This window comes from Schistocerca gregaria, chromosome 2, assembly GCF_023897955.1.
Source record: "Schistocerca gregaria isolate iqSchGreg1 chromosome 2, iqSchGreg1.2, whole genome shotgun sequence".
Classification (NCBI taxonomy): Eukaryota; Metazoa; Arthropoda; class Insecta; order Orthoptera; family Acrididae; genus Schistocerca; species Schistocerca gregaria.
In genome coordinates this window covers 95,533,344-95,550,538 of record NC_064921.1, presented here as the reverse complement: position 1 = coordinate 95,550,538, position 17,195 = coordinate 95,533,344, and the positions used below count along the sequence as shown (strand labels likewise).

Here is a 17,195-nt window from a genome sequence, read left to right as displayed (position 1 = left end):
GGCAATAAAAAATAACGACGAGAAAAAAGTCTGACAACCAAACGTCCACATAAGAAAGGACAGCAGCCTACATCAGCCTTCCGCGTAACATTTCAGCTGACGGAAAACAGCTAACTATTGGCAACAGCGAGCAACAGATATAGGCCGATGGACAAGTTTGATCAGTAGAAGAAGGAGGACACTTCAACCGTGGCCGAAACGTTGGTTTTCTCCAGCAGTAGTTTGATACAGTAAGATTGGGTACCATACCTAGAAAAGTTTTATGTCGACTGACTCTGGTCGCGGAAGACTACGAATTTATGATAGTGTAACATATGTTAATGTCTACTGTCACTCGTTTTCCACATTGATAACCGGTTTCGTTCGGTTAGAGAACATCTTCTGACGCAGTTGCACGAGAGCCAGTCAGTTCCATATACTGTTCACTGCATCCATAGGTCACTTACGGACCTCTCAACGTTATGCGTAGATTAAGAACCTGACTGGTTGCTCTGCAACCGAAGGTGCTTTGCAACTTTAAGAAAACTGGTAAAAAGGACTATAGTATATTGTACTAAAATAATTTATAATAATGTAGATATTTCTTTTTCCGGTGTGTCAGGCTACCTGTTTTTGTTATCAGAGATGCACAGATGAACAATTTAAGGACAGAGCATTTGAGGCCTTCATCACTGTTACAGTTTAGTTTGAAACTCGATTATATAGTCATAATACCATATAACAGTCGTGCGAAGAGCTAGGCGCAAACCTCAGTGGATCCGATTTATTCAGCAGATTTAGATGTACGTTAAGCGAATATGTCCAAAATCAAATTTGGTTTGCCATTTTTACAAGAAAACATGTCGCATACACATGATAATAGCAGTTATCCTTTACTTAAACTGATCGCCTGAAATTGGGTTATGTGATGCTGAAGAAATAAAATTAGGAAATGAGACGTTAACAGAAATCGACGAGTTTCGCTATTTGGGCAGCAAAATAACCAATGATGGCCAAAGATGGGAGTATATAAACTGCAGACTAGCTATAGCAAGGAAAGCGTTTCTGAAAAGAAGAAATTTCTTCCTATCTAATTTACATTTCAGTCAAGGAAGTCTTTTCTGAAGCTATTACTCTGGAGTGTAGCCTTACACGGAAGTGAATGTGGGACGATAAGCAATTCAGATAAGATGAAAATAAAAGATTGTTAAATGTGGTGCTGCGGTAGATTGTCGAAAATTAGATGCGTTCCGAGAGGTACTGACTCGAACTGGGGAAGAAAGAAATTTAGGCACAAGTTGAGTAAAAGAAGAAGTCGGCTGGAAGGACTAATCTTGAAGCCGAAAGGAGTAGTGGAATGAAGTGTAGGGTGTGAAAATTGCAGAGGGAGACCAAGGGACGAAAACAGTTAGCAGATTGAGCAGGATGTAAGTTGAAATAGTTTTTCGGAAGTGGAGAACTTTACAGAGAATGGAGCTGCGTGGAGAGCTGCATCAAACCAGTCATCGTGCTGAATCCCACAACTAAACCTACAATGCTATGCAGTTTGCATGCTTTTAAATCTATTACGCCATCTTCCCGCTTGCATTTTAATTCTGTTTCATGTACGTTTATTTCAATTTCTTGCATCTGAAAGAAATTCTCTGAGTTTAAAAAAAGGCTTCCTAATAGTAACAGTTTTATGAAACTTTAATTTGGGAAAGAAATGTGCTGTGAAATTATTGAAACGACGATGCCAGTATCAACTTTAGTCGGTTTATGCAAACTACGAGAAACTTAAATCTTAGTGGCTGGATGAAAAGCTTAAACCCTGTCGCTCAGGGGCCAGCGCAAGCATCTCTAGACGTGTTGTAATTTTGGCCGGTGATTGCCACGAGTGTTAAGTCTATTGGTTTGATGATTATGATGTAATAATGTGGAGGGAATGATCTTCTGGAGAGTGCCTAATGCTAGAGAATAGTAATCAGGCGATGCAAAAGCAGAACAATTATGTAAATTGATTTACACAGGTAAAATACATACTGTTAATGTGGACGGTGATATGAGGAGTGTAGATGCAAACCACGGGTTCACTTCCCATATTGCAACACTACGTCATACAGGCGCTTGTAGGGCGTACCATATGCATTACGCAAACGGCCTCGGCTTAGCTGCCAAGATAAGCGCTCCACGCCATCAACTTACTAATCCATGCTTAGGGAGTAACTAGGCCGCACGCCGTAGTATAGTATGGACTCGGATCAGAATAGGTTGTTGAAGAGGAAGCGTTACTCCACGTTAACGAGGCACTCTTCCTGCATAATATAATGTCAGAATCTTGTTAAGAACATAGCGGCAGCCATGAGTACCACCACTTCAGCACTTTTATTTGAAATAGTTTCGTTACCACTTCTATGGTTGCGAAATGTTCTTAGTATTTACTACATCTACATCTACATCCAAGTGATTACTCTGCTATTCACTATAAAGTGCCTGGCAGAGGGTTCAATGAACCACCTTCATGATGTCCCTCTACCGTTCCACTCTCGAACGGCACGCGGGAAAAACGAACACTTAAATTTTTCCGTGCGAGCCCTGATTTCTCTTATTTCATCGTGATTCTCATTTCTCTCTATGTAGGTGGGTGCCAAAAGAATGTTTTCGCAATCGGAGGACAAAACGGGTGATTGAAATTTCATGAGAAGATCTCGTCGCAACGAAAAACGCCTTTGTTTTAATGATTGCGACATCAAATCACGTATCATGTCTGGGACACTATCTCCTCTATTTCGCCATAATACAAAACGAGCTGCCCTTCTTTCTACTTTTTCGATGTCATCCGTCAGTCCCACATTATGAGGATCCCACACCGCACAGCAGTACTCCAGAATAGGGCGGACAAGCGTAGTGTAAGCAGTCTCTTTGGTAGACCTATTGCACATGTTCTGCCAATGAATCGCAGTCTTTGATTTGCTCTACCCACATTATTATCTACGTGATCGTTCCAATTTAGGTTATTTGTAATTGTAATCCCTAAGTATTTAGTTGAATTTACAGCCCTCAGATTTGTGTGACTTATCGCGTAATCGAAATTTAGCTGATTTCTTTCAGTACTCATGTGAATAACTTCACACATTTCTTTATACATAGTCAACTATACAGATATCTTATCTAAATCGTTTTTCTATTCGTTTTGGTCATCTGGTGAATTTACTAGAACATCTGCAAACAATCTAAGACGGCTACTCAGATTGTCTTCTATGTCGTTAATAGAGATCAGGAACAATAGAGGGCCTATACCACTTCCTTGGGGAACGCCGGATATTACTTCTGTTTTACTCGATGACTTTCCGTCTATTACTTCAAACTGTGACCTCTCTGACAGTAATTCCGAATCGAGTCGCACAACGGAGGCGATACTCCGTAAGCACGCAGTTTGATTAGAAGACGCTTGTGAGGAACGGTGTCGAAAGCCTTCTGGAAATCTAAAAATATGGAATCAATTTGATATCCCCTGTCGATAGCACTTATTACTTTATGAGTATAAAGAGCTAGTTGTGTTTCACAAGAACGATACTTTGTGAATCCGTGCTGACTATATTTCAATAAATCGTTCTCTTGGAGGTACTTCATAACGTTCGAATTCAGTAAATGTTCTAAAATCCTACTGCAAATCGACGTTAGTGATACTGGCCTGTAATTCAGCCGATTACTCCAACTTCCCTTTTCGGGTATTGGTGTGACTTGAGCAATTTTTCAGTCTTTAGGTACGTATTTTTGTGTAAGCGAGTGGTTGTATATAATTGCTAAATATGGAGCTATTTTATCAGCATACTCTGAGAGGAACCTGACTGGTATACAATGTGGACCAGAGGCCTTGCCCTTATTAACTGATTTAAGCTGCTTTGTTACATCGAGAATAGCTACTTCAATTTGCGTGTGTCAGTTACTCCTGGTTTACTTTCACCGTAATACTATGAGAGACACAGAATCAGGTAGCAAAATTTGCGCAGAAGTATTGTCTCATCAAATCCAAAATCAGAGGTAATTAGAGTAAGACATAATGGTTACAAATAGAGCTTATAACAGTAGTTTCAGATCGAGACAAGACTGCCTTGGACAAGAGGGCTGGAATTTACTCCACGGAAATATTTAAAAGTAATTTACATGTGTGTGGGGATGGCCTCCCTCTTATCGGCTAGTGTTTCTTAAGACTTACTGACCTAGCAGAACATTTCATGTGTCCATTATTGTTTCTCGCTCTTCCGGGCGACATGGTAAAATTCACTCCTGTCAGCGACAATGCGGCATTCACTTCTGACAGTGACATAGTGGGCTGCATATGAAATAAATAAGTGGAATTTTATAGCTTCCAGGTTACTGGACACAATTCCTCCCGCAAAGCTTAAAACAAAATTAAATTTTTTCTGTTCTAACTCTGAAATGTTCCTGCGTGTTAACCAGCAACGTATTAAACGTGCTGACGATTGTAATGTTGTGCAGCTGTTCTACTAACCGTATTGGTAGTGTTTATTTAACACACTATTTGGAATTCTGAAAGTAGCACAGATAAGATATGGGCAGTTAAATGACGGCCGGTGTGGCCGAGCGGTTCTAGGCGCTTCATTCTGGAGCAGCGCGACCGCTACGGTCGCTGGTTCGAATCCTGCCTCGGGTATGGATATGTGTGTTGTCTTTAGGTTAGTTAGGTTTAAGTAGTTCTAAGTTCTAGGGGACTGATGACCTCAGATTTTAAGTCCCATAGTGCTCAGAGCCATTTGAACCATTTGGGGAGTTAAATGGTATCTTCAACGAAACCACATGCAGTTGAAACAGCCGAAGACCTAAATAGGTAACAGTGGTTGAGAAGGGAGTGAGATAGGCTTGTAGTCTTTCCGCAGTGTTATTCAATCAGTACTTTGAACAAGTTGTGAAGAAAAGGTAAAGGAATTGAAGCTCAGGGGAAAGAAAATATGTGAGGTTTGGTAATGACATTGCAATTCTGTTAAAGTGGCAAAAGTTTTGCAAGAGCAGTTGAACGGATTGGATAGTGTCTAGAATATATGTCATAAGGTGAATATCAACTAAATACAGCAAGGGTGTGGAGAGAAAGAATGTAGTGGAATCAAACTGGGCGGCAATAAGAAATTTTATTACGAAATTAAGCAGTATGAGTAGTAGATCAGTTTTGTTATTTGGGCAGGAAAAGGAACTGATCATAGTCGGATTAAGACTGGCAATACCAAGAAAAGCATCAGTCGGAACAGAATTTTATTGAGACGGGATACAAACGTAAATGTTGGGAAGCCTTCCCTGAAGGTGTTTGTCTAGAATGTAGCCTTGTACCTTAATGAAAAATGACCGACGGCAGTTCAGACGAGAAGAGATTTTAAGTATTTTAGATGCTGTGCTTCAGAAAAATGTTGAAGATTAAATGGATGGATCAGATAACTGATAACATGGTACGTTATTGGAATGCAGAGAAAAGAAATTTATATCACAATTTCACTAAATGTTGCCTACCGTTAACTAGAAACGTCCTAAGGAATCAAGAAATATTTAATTTAGTAGTGGAACGAGGTGTGTTAGCTAAAAATCGTAAACGGAAACTAAGGCTTGACTGCAACAAGCAGGTGCAGTAGTACGTAGATTGCAGTAGGAAAACAGAAATAAAGAGGGTTGCGAAGGATAGAGTAGTGTAGAGCCGGCCGCTGTGGCCGAGGAGTTGTAGGCGCTTCAGTCTGGAACTGCGCTGCTGCTACGGTCGCAGGTTCGAGTCCTGCCTCGGGCATCGATGTGTGTGATGTTCATAGGTTAGTTAATTTTAAGTAGTTCTATGTCTAGGGAACTGATGACCTCAGATGTTAAATTCCATAGTGCTCAGTGCCATTTGAACCATTCTGAGTAGTGTAGAGAGCTGCCGATAACAAGCCTTTGCACTGAAGAGCAAAACTGCAACATTGTGAACTAGGGATACAACTTAGGAATCTACCCTCTTCCCATGATAGCGGCCGATATCGGTCACTCGTGACCAGAAGAAGTGTAGAGCATTTCATTTTTGTAAGTAATTTAAGTAATCTGATACAAAAACTGATTGCATTGCAGTCAGGTATAATCGTTATGGTTCAATGTACTTGCTACACCAATCAGAATATCAGTTTTGACTAAATTAAATCATCCACAGGACGTCACAGAACGCTCTATAAATTTATGCCTTCACTTTGAAATCTTTATGTAGTAAACGAGAAAACGACGTATGCACTAGCAAATATATTGAAGGAGTTCGTGGAGTTGTAGCGCCTGCTGCATTCACCGCCGCCGTCAACCATTATGGTGTGAGGTCTGAAGATGGTGTAATACAGACCAAAACCGATAACTTCGTACAAAAACAAGTTTGTTTCAGTTGTGACGGTTCTTGTTCATTTGTAAGTAATAAGAAAAACGCTGTTCGCCAAGTGAAACGTTCTGAGAAATTGCTCTTCTAATAAAATCATAATATAAGTCTTTAGAAGCTATAAATTTTGTCTTACTGAACTGTTGCTTTCGTTCCAGTAGCTCTGCATATTTGTATTCTAAATTTGTGAATTCTTCTTTACTTAGATACATAGCGTGGGTATCTAAATTCCTACCATGACTGTGCAATACTGCTTCTTGTTCAATATTAAATGTTCTCGGAACAATTTTACTATTTCACCGTCAAGTCCTTATTTTCCCGTAAAGCTTTCAGTTTGTTACCTAATGAACGGGAACTGAATATTCCTCATTTGCAATCCTGACTGACACTTCTAGAAGGCTGAATTTTTCTATGGCTCGTTCATCTTATAGCCATTTACATCCTGACGTCTCTGTCATTGCCTGTTAAAGAAAGGAACCGTTGAAATTTAACTTTTGGTTTACCTATTTTGTCCGGTCAATCCCAAAATTGGTTTTTTCAATACTGCCCTAACGTACCGCCGTGTCTTTTTAACGCTTTTACTTTTACTACTCTGACTAGACATTGTCACAACCTGAAACATAGACAAAATAAGTGTTATATCTCAAGATGCACCACAGTGTAGTATTACGTACCTGCAACCCCAACTCTCCAGTTAGTTAATTTGTGAACAGGAAAACTCACTAGGAACAGATACCTTGCTGCCAGTCCAAAATGCAGTGTTATTTTGATTCAGAATGATGTCACCAGTTCTCTTCCTCCGTCGTTGGTTGCAGTGGTACGCCACGTTCTTCCACTAATGCTGGAGTTTAGAAACAACGCTTGTGAGATACAGTTCGTCGTCCAATAGTAACCGAACTCCTCTACACACACGATCTAGATGTTGTTTTTTTTTCATATTGAGAACACGTCAACAAATTACCTTGATATGCAAAGTAAATATTCTCAGCTCGAACAACGTGCTGCTATAAGTGAATGGTGGTAACTAGAAAACGAAAATCTACGGGAACGTCGTGACTACTCGTTCCTTCATAAATTGCTGAAGTATACACAGAACACGATACCTGCATTGTCTTCACAGTGCAGAGAGCGGCCGTTATCCCACTAAACCTTGGCGCTTGTGCTGGAGCTCAAACGACAATTCTCCTTGAGTGCTGTTTCATGTCTTCCGTTTAACTGGAGGATGTGGTGGACGTCTGCTCGACCTTATCAGACGCCAGAACGGGAAACGCTTATGCAAGATAAGCCCGAGGAACTTACCATCTATCAAGCAACTGCAAATACGATTACGAATATCGCAAGAGGTTGCAAAAATGTTCCAAATGAATCAAAACTCGCAATATGTCCACAAAAGCAGAAGATCAATGCGTGATGAAGAATACTCTGATATGAAATGCGTAATGACCCAGCAGCGTCCTTTCCTGCGAAATGTCGGTGAAATGCCAACGTCAGGGGACGAAGTGCCGTCAAAACAGGTGGGGCCTGAAATGAAGTATCCGTACGTCTCGTCGAAACCAAAGTCAATGTTGCAGTAACTGCATGTGAGTGGGTTTGAACTGGGTAGAGCGACCGATCTCTTGGAAATGCTTTTGTCATGCTGTGACATATCGGTTATCAGAGGACAAGATGCTGTGACAGTGAAGCGTGTGGAAGAATTGGATTAAGTGTTAGGAAACCTCGCACTGTTACCACAGTACTGTGATCCCGTCATTTTGTTCACACACACGTAACGGAAAGAACAGCTTATAGACAGTGTTGGTTTCACGGTGCAATTTTCCATTGCCGCTGGACTTGCCTACACTGACGATTTGGCATCGTCTACAGGTAGCGCAAATCTCACGGCGTCGTTTTCCTTTGTCTAGCAATCGGAAACGACTAAGAATTCTATAAGGACGTGAATTCAGTCGCTGATGAGATGAGCGGTAAAATGTTTTGTCATGGCACATATTCGTTGCTCTCGGCCGCGAAGTAGGAGTTACATCCATGTTAGAACTAAAGGTGTTGACCGTATGGTAGTTCCATTGCTGAAGGTGTTAGTGGAGAACTGCAATTGGTTTAACATCCTTCGATACTACATACAGCCTCAATTCTATGGGTATTGGGAATTCAGGAAGGCATTCGACTCTGTTCCACACGGCCACTTAGTGAAAACAAATACGAGCTTGCCGATTTATCAGCACAGATTCCAAGTAGATAGAACTCAACACGTCTCTTTTAACGGAACAAAATCCACCGGTGTGAAGTAATTTCGGGAGTGCCCCAAGGAGGTATGATAGGATCTTTACTGTTTAGAATGTAAGTAAATGATCTTTTAGACTGTGTCGGAAGCTTTTTAGGCTGTTCACAGGTGATGCGGCTGTCTATATGAGGCTAGCCATGCCAGAAACATGCAGAGGGAAATGGAGAGGATTAATGAATGATACAGGGGCTGTCAGTTGTTCCTGAACGGAAATAAATGTAACACATTGCACATCCACAGGAAAATAAATCTACTACCGTATAATTACACTATTGAAGGCAAACTGCTTAAAACAGTCATTACCGTAAAACATCTAGGAGTATCTCTCCAAAGGAGAGAGGAATGACCACACAAAACGAATAGTAGGAAAAACAGATGCCGAACTGAGAGTCATTGGAAGAATCTTAAGGGAAATATAAACCAACCGCTAAAGTAGCTACCTATAAGGTCCTTGTTCGACCGATTCTTGAATGCAGGTCATCAGGCTTGGACCTCACCATATAGGATTGAAAGAATAGAGAAGATATGGCGAAGAGCGGCGAGTTTTGTCAAGGATCTTCAAGTTCGCGCGAGAGATGAGACTAATTTCCGACAAGAGTCAGACAACATTTTACTTCCTCCCACATATGTCTTGCAGAAGGAACACGACGAGAAAATTCGAGGAATTAGAGAGAAACATTGTTCTCACGCGCCCTTCACAAATGGTACGGGGAAGGGAGGTATCCGTTAGTGATACCAGAAGTACACACCACCATACATTGTCACGTGGCTTGCGGAGTATTGATTTAGAGGATAATCTCGTATTTGCCACTTGAGACACTGACTTTGACCACTACTGAACATTAAAAGCAGAGGTTGAAAATACTACTTCAGTTCTAAGGTTATCTTTAATTTTAAATATTTAAAACACGACCGGTTTCGGGATCTTACATTCCCATCTGCAGATACTATAACTTTGTGCTGTGAACCTGAGCGACGTGATGGACGAGTAATCTCGCTCCCGTGTTCGACTCCCGGCGGGGTTAGGGATTTTCACCTGCATCGAGATGAATGAGTGTTTGTGTTGTCCTGATCATTTCACCATCATTCATGAATGTGGCAACTCTGGACTGAGCAAGGGTTGGGTATTTGTACGGGCGCTGATAACCGCGCGTTTGAGCGTCCCTAAACACAAACGTGATCATCATCATCATTATCTTATCTCGCTGGTGATGGGCATGTAAGATCACGAAACCGGTCCCGTTTTAACTACTTAAAAACAAAAGTAACCTATAACTGAAGCAATATTTTCAACCTGTGCTACTCCCATGACAGTTATTATGGCGTTGACGTATTAGATGTTATTCTCTCGGGTAACGTGTGGCACTATAGACTAGACAGGAAGGACAAAATAAAACTAGCCCGGAAAATATTTCATGCTCCTTAAGACAGGCAACCTAGCGAACATCAACCACGTCCAGAGCAGGTGTATGTTGGATTGCCTGTCTTAAGCTGCATGAAATAATTTCTGGGTAAGTTTTATTTTGTCCACCCTATGGTACTATAAAATGTTATATAAACACGATTGGGTAAGGAGCTTGTGGCCAAAAACACTGCCATAACAACAACAGGTTACGCTATGCACCCGATGATGCAGGTATGAACCTCAGAAACCTGCTACGGAAAAAACCGTATGATAAATGTGACTAGTACAGCCACTTTGTATTTTCATTTGACCTCCCGGCCTACACATTCGTCTGACACGCCGCTCGCAAAACGTGTATGTACTCGTAACTACCGTCCAGGAACAACTAACGATTCTTTTCGCATTGGCGTACAACCCCTGTTAAGGGAGATTCTCCATGGAGATATCCACACCCTGTCTGGTCCTTTGTCTCGTCTTTTAAGCACCGTACATGGAAGTTTAACATCGTATTTAATTATCACTGTCATAAATCACATATGATTCCTAATTTTAAACAACTGTGTCCCGTAACTACTCCATTGTATGTAGTTCATTCCCATCGCACTTACCAGTCTGGATATGGCATTCGATTGAAAGGCGTCAGGATTCATATGAGGATTAAGTTATGTTTCACTGTTGTAATCCGACCGTCTCCGTTATTTCATTCCGTCGTCATCCTTGCGAATATTTTACATTTATTCGTGTCACTGTAATTAGCACATTACTTATTGGCTATAATAAGCAATAATAGTACAGTTGAAAGTATTGTATAGACTCGTGGACCCAGAAACGACGGAGATGCTTCATCCCTGCCGCAGCCCTTAGTGGTTCACAACCCCACAACAGGCTACAGCAGTCCACCCACCCCACCGCCACCCCACACCTAACCCAGGGTTATTGTCCGGTTCGGTCCCCAGTATACCCCCACGAGAACGTCTCACACCATACGAGTGTAACCCCAAATGTTTCCGTGGCGGAGTAATTACGGTGTACGCGTACGTGGAAACAGTGTTTGCGCAGCAATCGCCGACATAGTGTAACTGAGGCGGAATAAGGGGAACCAGCCCGCATTCGCCGTGGCAGATGGAAAACCGCCTTAAAAACCATCCATAGGCTTGCCAGCACACCGGACCTCGACACTAGTCCGCCGGGCGGATTCGTGCCTGAGACTGACACGCGTTCACGCTCGGGAAGGAGCGCGTTAAGCAGTCGGCACATGGACCGTGCATCCGAACGTTGAGCGTTGAGCGTGCCGAGTTTCTGACGTCTTAGCGTGGAATAGCACGCTCGGGAGTCTTAACGAACGTGCAGAGCAATATCTGGCATGTCAGATATTGTGAGCGTGCGTCTGAGCGTTGACTAATGAGATGGCACAACGCCACGTCACACGCACGCCGTCTCCCTTCAGTACAGAGTTGTGAGGTGCCATATTGGCATTCATTTCAAGCTTATATGTGTATATATGCCTCCCCCCATGAACCATGGGCCTTGCCGTTGGTGGGGAGGCTTGCGTGCCTCAGCGATACAGAGGGCCGTACCGTAGGTGCAACCACAACGGAGGGGTATCTGTTGAGAGGCCAGACAAACGTGTGGTTCCTGAAGAGGGGCAGCAGCCTTTTCAGTAGTTGCAGGGGCAACAGTCTGGATGATTGACTGATCTGGCCTTGTAACATTAACCAAAACGGCCTTGCTGTGCTGGTACTGCGAACGGCTGAAAGTAATGGGAAACTACAGCCGTAATCTTTCCCGAGGGCATGCAGCTTTACTGTATGAGTAAATGATGATGTCGTCCTCTTGGGTAAAATACTCCGGAGGTAAAATAGTACCCCATTCGGATCTCCGGGCGGGGACTACCCAAGAGGACGTCGTTATCAGGAGAAAGAAAACTGGTGTTCTACGGATAAGTGCGTGGAATGTCAGATCCCTTAATCGGGGAGGTAGGTTAGAAAATTTTAAAAGGGAAATGGATAGGTTAAAGTTAGATATAGTGGGAATTAGTGAAGTTCGGTGGCAGGAGGAACAAGACTTTTGGTCAGGTGAATACAGGGTTATAAATACAAAATCAAATAGGGGTAATGCAGGGGTAGGTTTAATAATGAATAAAAAATAGGAGTGAGGATAAGCTACTACAAACAGCATAGTGAACGCATTATTGTGGACAAGATAGACACAAGGCCCACGCCTACTACAGTAGTACAAGTTTATATGCCAACTAGTTCTGCAGATGATGAAGAAATTGAGGAAATCTATGATGAGATAAAAGAAATTATTGAGGTAGTGAAGGAAGACGAAAATTTAATAGTCATGGGTGACTGGAATTCGTCAGTAGGAAAAGGGAGAGAAGGAAACATAGTAGGTGAATATGGAATGGGGGGAAGAAATGAAAGAGGAAGCCGTCTGGTAGAATTTTGCACAGAGCATAACTTAATCATAGCTAATACTTGGTTCAAGAATCATATAAGAAGGTTGTATACGTGGAAGAATCCTGGAGATACTAAAAGGTATTAGATAGATTATATAATGGTAAGACAGAGATTTAGGAACCAGGTTTTAAATTGTAAGACATTTCTAGGGGTAGATGTGGACTCTGACCACAATCTATTGGTTATGACCTGTAGATTAAAACTGAAGAAACTAATAAAAGGTGCTAATTTAAGGAGATGGGACCTGGATAAACTGAAAGAACCAGAGGTTGTAGAGAGTTTCAGGGAGAGCATAAGGGAACAATTGACAGGAATGAAGGAAAGAAATACAGTAGAAGAAGAATAGGTAGCTCTGAGGGATGAAGTAGTGAAGGCAGCAAAAGATAAAGTAGGTAAAAAGACGTGGGCTAATAGAAATCCGTGGGTAACAGGAGAAATATTGAATTTAATTGATGAAAGGAGAAAATATAAAAATGCAACAAATGAAGCAGGCAAAAAGGAATACAAACGTCTCAAAAATGAGATCAAGAGGAAGTGCAAAATGGCTAAGCAGGGCTGGCTAGAGGACAAATGTAAGGATGTAGAGGCTTATCTCACTAGGGGTAAGATAGATACTGCCTACAGGAAAATTAAAGAGACCTTTGGAGAAATGAGAACCACTTGTATGAATATCAAGAGCTGAGATGGAAACCCAGTTTTAAGAAACGAAGGGCAAGCAGAAAAGTTGGAAGGAGTATATAGAGGGTCTATACAAGGGCGATGTACTTGAGAACAATATTATTGAAACAGAAGAGGATGTAGATGAAGGTGAATTGGGAGATATGATACTGCGTGAAGAGTTTGACAGAGCACTGAAAGACCTGAGTCGAAACAAGTCCAGGGAGTAGACAACATTCCGTTAGAACTACTGACAGCCTTGGGAGAGCCAGTCCTGACAAAACTCTATCATCTGGTGAGCAAGATGTATGAGACAGGCGAAATACCCTCAGAAGATACCCTCAGAAGAATATAATAATTCCAATCCCAAAGAAATCAGGTGTTGACAGATGTGAAAATTACCGAACTATCAGTTTAATAAGTCACTGTTGCAAAATACTAACGGGAATTCTTTACAGACGTATGGAAAAACTAGTAGAAGCCGACCTCTGGGAAGATCAGTTTGGATTCCGTAAAAATGTTGGAACACTTGAGGCAATGCTGACCCTACGACTTATCTTAGAAGCTACGTTTCTAGCATTTGTAGACTTAGAGAAAGCTTTTGACAATGTTGACTTGAATACTCTCTTTCAAATTCTAAAGGTGGCAGGGGTAAAATACAGGGAGCGTAAGGCTATTTACAATTTGTACAGAAACCAGATGGCAGTTATAAGAGTCGAGGGACATGAAAGGGAAGCAGTGGTTGGGAAGGGAGTGAGACAGAGTGGTAGCCTCTCCCCGATGTTATTCAATCTATATATTGAGCAAGCAGTAAAGGAAACAAAAGAAAAATTCGGAGTAGGTATTAAAATCCATGGAGAAGAAATAAAAACTTTGAGATTCGCCGATGAAATTGTAATTCCGTCAGGGACAGCAAAGGACTTGGAAGAGCAGTTAAACGGAATGGACAGTGTCTTGAAAGGAGGGTATAAGATCAACATCAACAAAAGCAAAACAAGGATAATGGAATGTAGTCGAATTAACTCAGGTGATGCTGCGGGAATTAGATTAGGAAATGAGACACTTGAAGTAGTAAAGGAGTTTTGCTATTTGGGGAGCAAAATAACTGATGATGGTCGAAGTAGAGAGTATATAAAATGTAGACTGGCAATGGCAAGGAAAGCATTTCTGGAGAAGAGAAATTTGTTAACATCGAGTGTAGATTTAAGTGTCAGAAAGCCGTTATTGAAAGTAATTGTATGGAGTGTAGCTATGTATGGAAGTGAAACATGGATAAATAGTTTGGACAAGAAGAGCATTCGAACTTTCGAAATGTGGTGCTACACAAGAATGCTTAAGATTAGATGGGTAGATCACGTAAGTAATGAGGAAGTACTGAATAGGATTGGGGAGAAGAGAAGTTTGTGGCACAACTTAGGTAGAAGAAGGGACCGGTTGGTAGGACATGTTCTGAGGCATCAAGGGATCACCAATTTAATATTGGAGGGTAGCGTTGAGGGTAAAAATCGTAGAGGGAGATCAAGAGATGAATACACAAAGCAGATTCAGAAGGATGTAGGTTGCAGTAGGTACTGGGAGATGAAGAAGCTAGCACAGGATAGAGTAACACGGAAGGCTGCATCAAACCAGCCTCAGGACTGAAGACAACAACAACAACAACAAGGGAAAAAACGCAACACGAAGATATTATCAAAAATAGGCAGACACTGGTAGGTATGATGAACATTTACAGTCGAACAAATGATTGCAATATCAGAAAAATTGAGTGATTTAATCTTGAGAAACTGAGCAAGGCCATAACACTCAGGTCCACATTTTGCCCTATGCAAGCTGTTGTTCGGCTTGGCATTCACTGAAAGAGTTGTTGGATGTCCTCCCTGAGGGGTATCGTCCAATTGGCGCGTTAGATCGTCAAAATCCCGTGCTCGTTAGGGAGCCTGGGTTTGGTGGTCGTCCGCAGCACCCTTACAACACTTCGGTACGTAAACAATATTGTACGAACCGTTTTGTTGCCCTTTGTGACAAGCCATATTGCACTGAAAATTTCAGCAAAACAATGCGCTCTCGATCACGCGGAGGGTTTCTGTCGTTTGTCTTCGTATTTGCCAAACCCAACCTTGTACAGAGAGGTCACCGGGTCTCTCCTCAACTTAGAACGCTTGAAATATTGTGGGCAGCGTCCTCCAACGAGCTCGAGGATTTTACAACCTAACGCGCCATTGGACAGAATCTGGCACGATATCCCTCAAGAGGACATCCAACAACCCCATCATCAATGCCAAACCGAATAACTGCTTTCATTAGGGCCAGAGGTTGACCATCACGTTAGTGACTTGCTCAGTTTGTTAAGCCCCTTCTCTCGAATAAGTCATCCGTTTTTCTGAAACTGTAGTAGTCTCTACATGTACATCATTTTAATCTACCTACTTCTGTCCCAATTGGATTATCGCATTAGAGGTGCGTCGTCTTTATCTTTTTCTCCGATCTAAAATTAAATCTTTTTCAGACTAAGTCCATAGTTTTCAAGCTTACCAACTATAACTATCTTCTTCTTCTAGGTACTATCCGTTCCAGATGTTGGCAAACATCTTGGCAGTGCCTTTCCTGCCACTTGCAGCTCTAAATAGCTCTGTAGGTGTTTTAGAGGACCACTTTATGACGTTCTTAAGACAGGACATTCTTCTCCGACCAGCGCTTCTCTTCCCTGGTATTTTCCTTTGCAGGATGGTCTCTAGGAAATGGTATCTGTTGTTGTTGTTCCGCATGATGTGTCATAGGTACTGCATCTATCTTGCTTTCATGGTGGCCAGTACTTCTTTCTCTTTCCTCATTCTTCGTAGAACTTTGACATTTGTGTCATGTGCTGTCCACAGTACGCTTAACATTCTCCAGTGCAGCCACATCTCAAAAGTTTCCAGGCGCTTCCCAACATTTCCACCATAGAACAGGATGGAAAATACGTAGCACCATAGAAGTCTGATCTTCGTCGTCATTGCTAAGCCATGATTCTTGAAAAGGTTATTCATATTATTGAAGACTGCCCTAGCTTTTCCAGTTCGAGTTCTCACCTCATTAGAAAGATTCTACTAGTCATTTATTGTAGTGCCAAGGTACGTGTATTTATGTACTTGCTGTGCGTGATTTTGGCCTATCTTAATGTGACATGCAGGGCCTCTGTTTTTAGTATTTTATATTTGATTTCGTTTTTTGAGGTTTGACATCTAGACCATATTCAGAGCCTTTTTGTGCAACTCAATCGATAAGGTACTGCAAACTATCCTATCAGAAAGTATTGCTGTGTCGTCAGCATATCGGATGTTGTTGGTATATTTTCCGATTAAGAGCACTCCCATCTCTACTTCATTAAGATCTTCCTTTAAGATGTATTCTGAATAGATGTTGAAAAACTATAGCTATATTTAGCGTTAATATGCTTTAAGAATTTGTCACTGTTGCCGTAATACTATCTCCGTAACATACGCGAAGGGCAAGAAAGATATACGCTTCATCGTAAAACGAGACAGAGGTGAGGTGAAATGCTCACACGCATAATCGTATTTGCGGAGTGAGACGAATCTCTCGACCGCGGACACTGGGGTGCAATTAACGCGAACACCGGCGGACGACATCTGTTACTAGCAGGTTGGCGGGGCAGGTGCGCTGCTGCTACGTCGGTCGCCTTGCCTCGCCGCTCCTCCCACCCCTCGTTTCTGCCCCGCCAGCCCTGCTCGCCGGCTGGCACGTAATTGGGTCGTTGCGGCTGATATTTAGCCCTCCAGCCTGCAGAATATAATTAAGGCGCCACCCTCCACCCAGCCGTTCCTCAGGAGAAGGCGAGCGAGCCAGCCGAGTCTCGGTGGGAACCACAGTGCCGCAGCAATTACCTGTACAAGGGCGAGACGCTGCCGATATACCGGTACTAGGGCGATAGGGGAAGCCTCGTATATCTCCTAATGCGCTGCAGCCATAAACACAAGTATAGCAGTCGCACTGTTATCTCTTCCCGCAGGAGTCCAACTTAAGGCAGTAAGGAAGTCTCTA

The 17,195-nt window shown here is 42.1% G+C and overlaps 1 protein-coding gene across 2 annotated transcripts in view; it reads right to left on the bottom strand.

Annotated features, from left to right (window-relative positions):
• LOC126336418 (synaptotagmin-15-like) overlaps nt 1-17,195 on the bottom strand; it is a 680,000-nt gene that overhangs the window by 273,190 nt on the left and 389,615 nt on the right. The window lies entirely within an intron of this gene.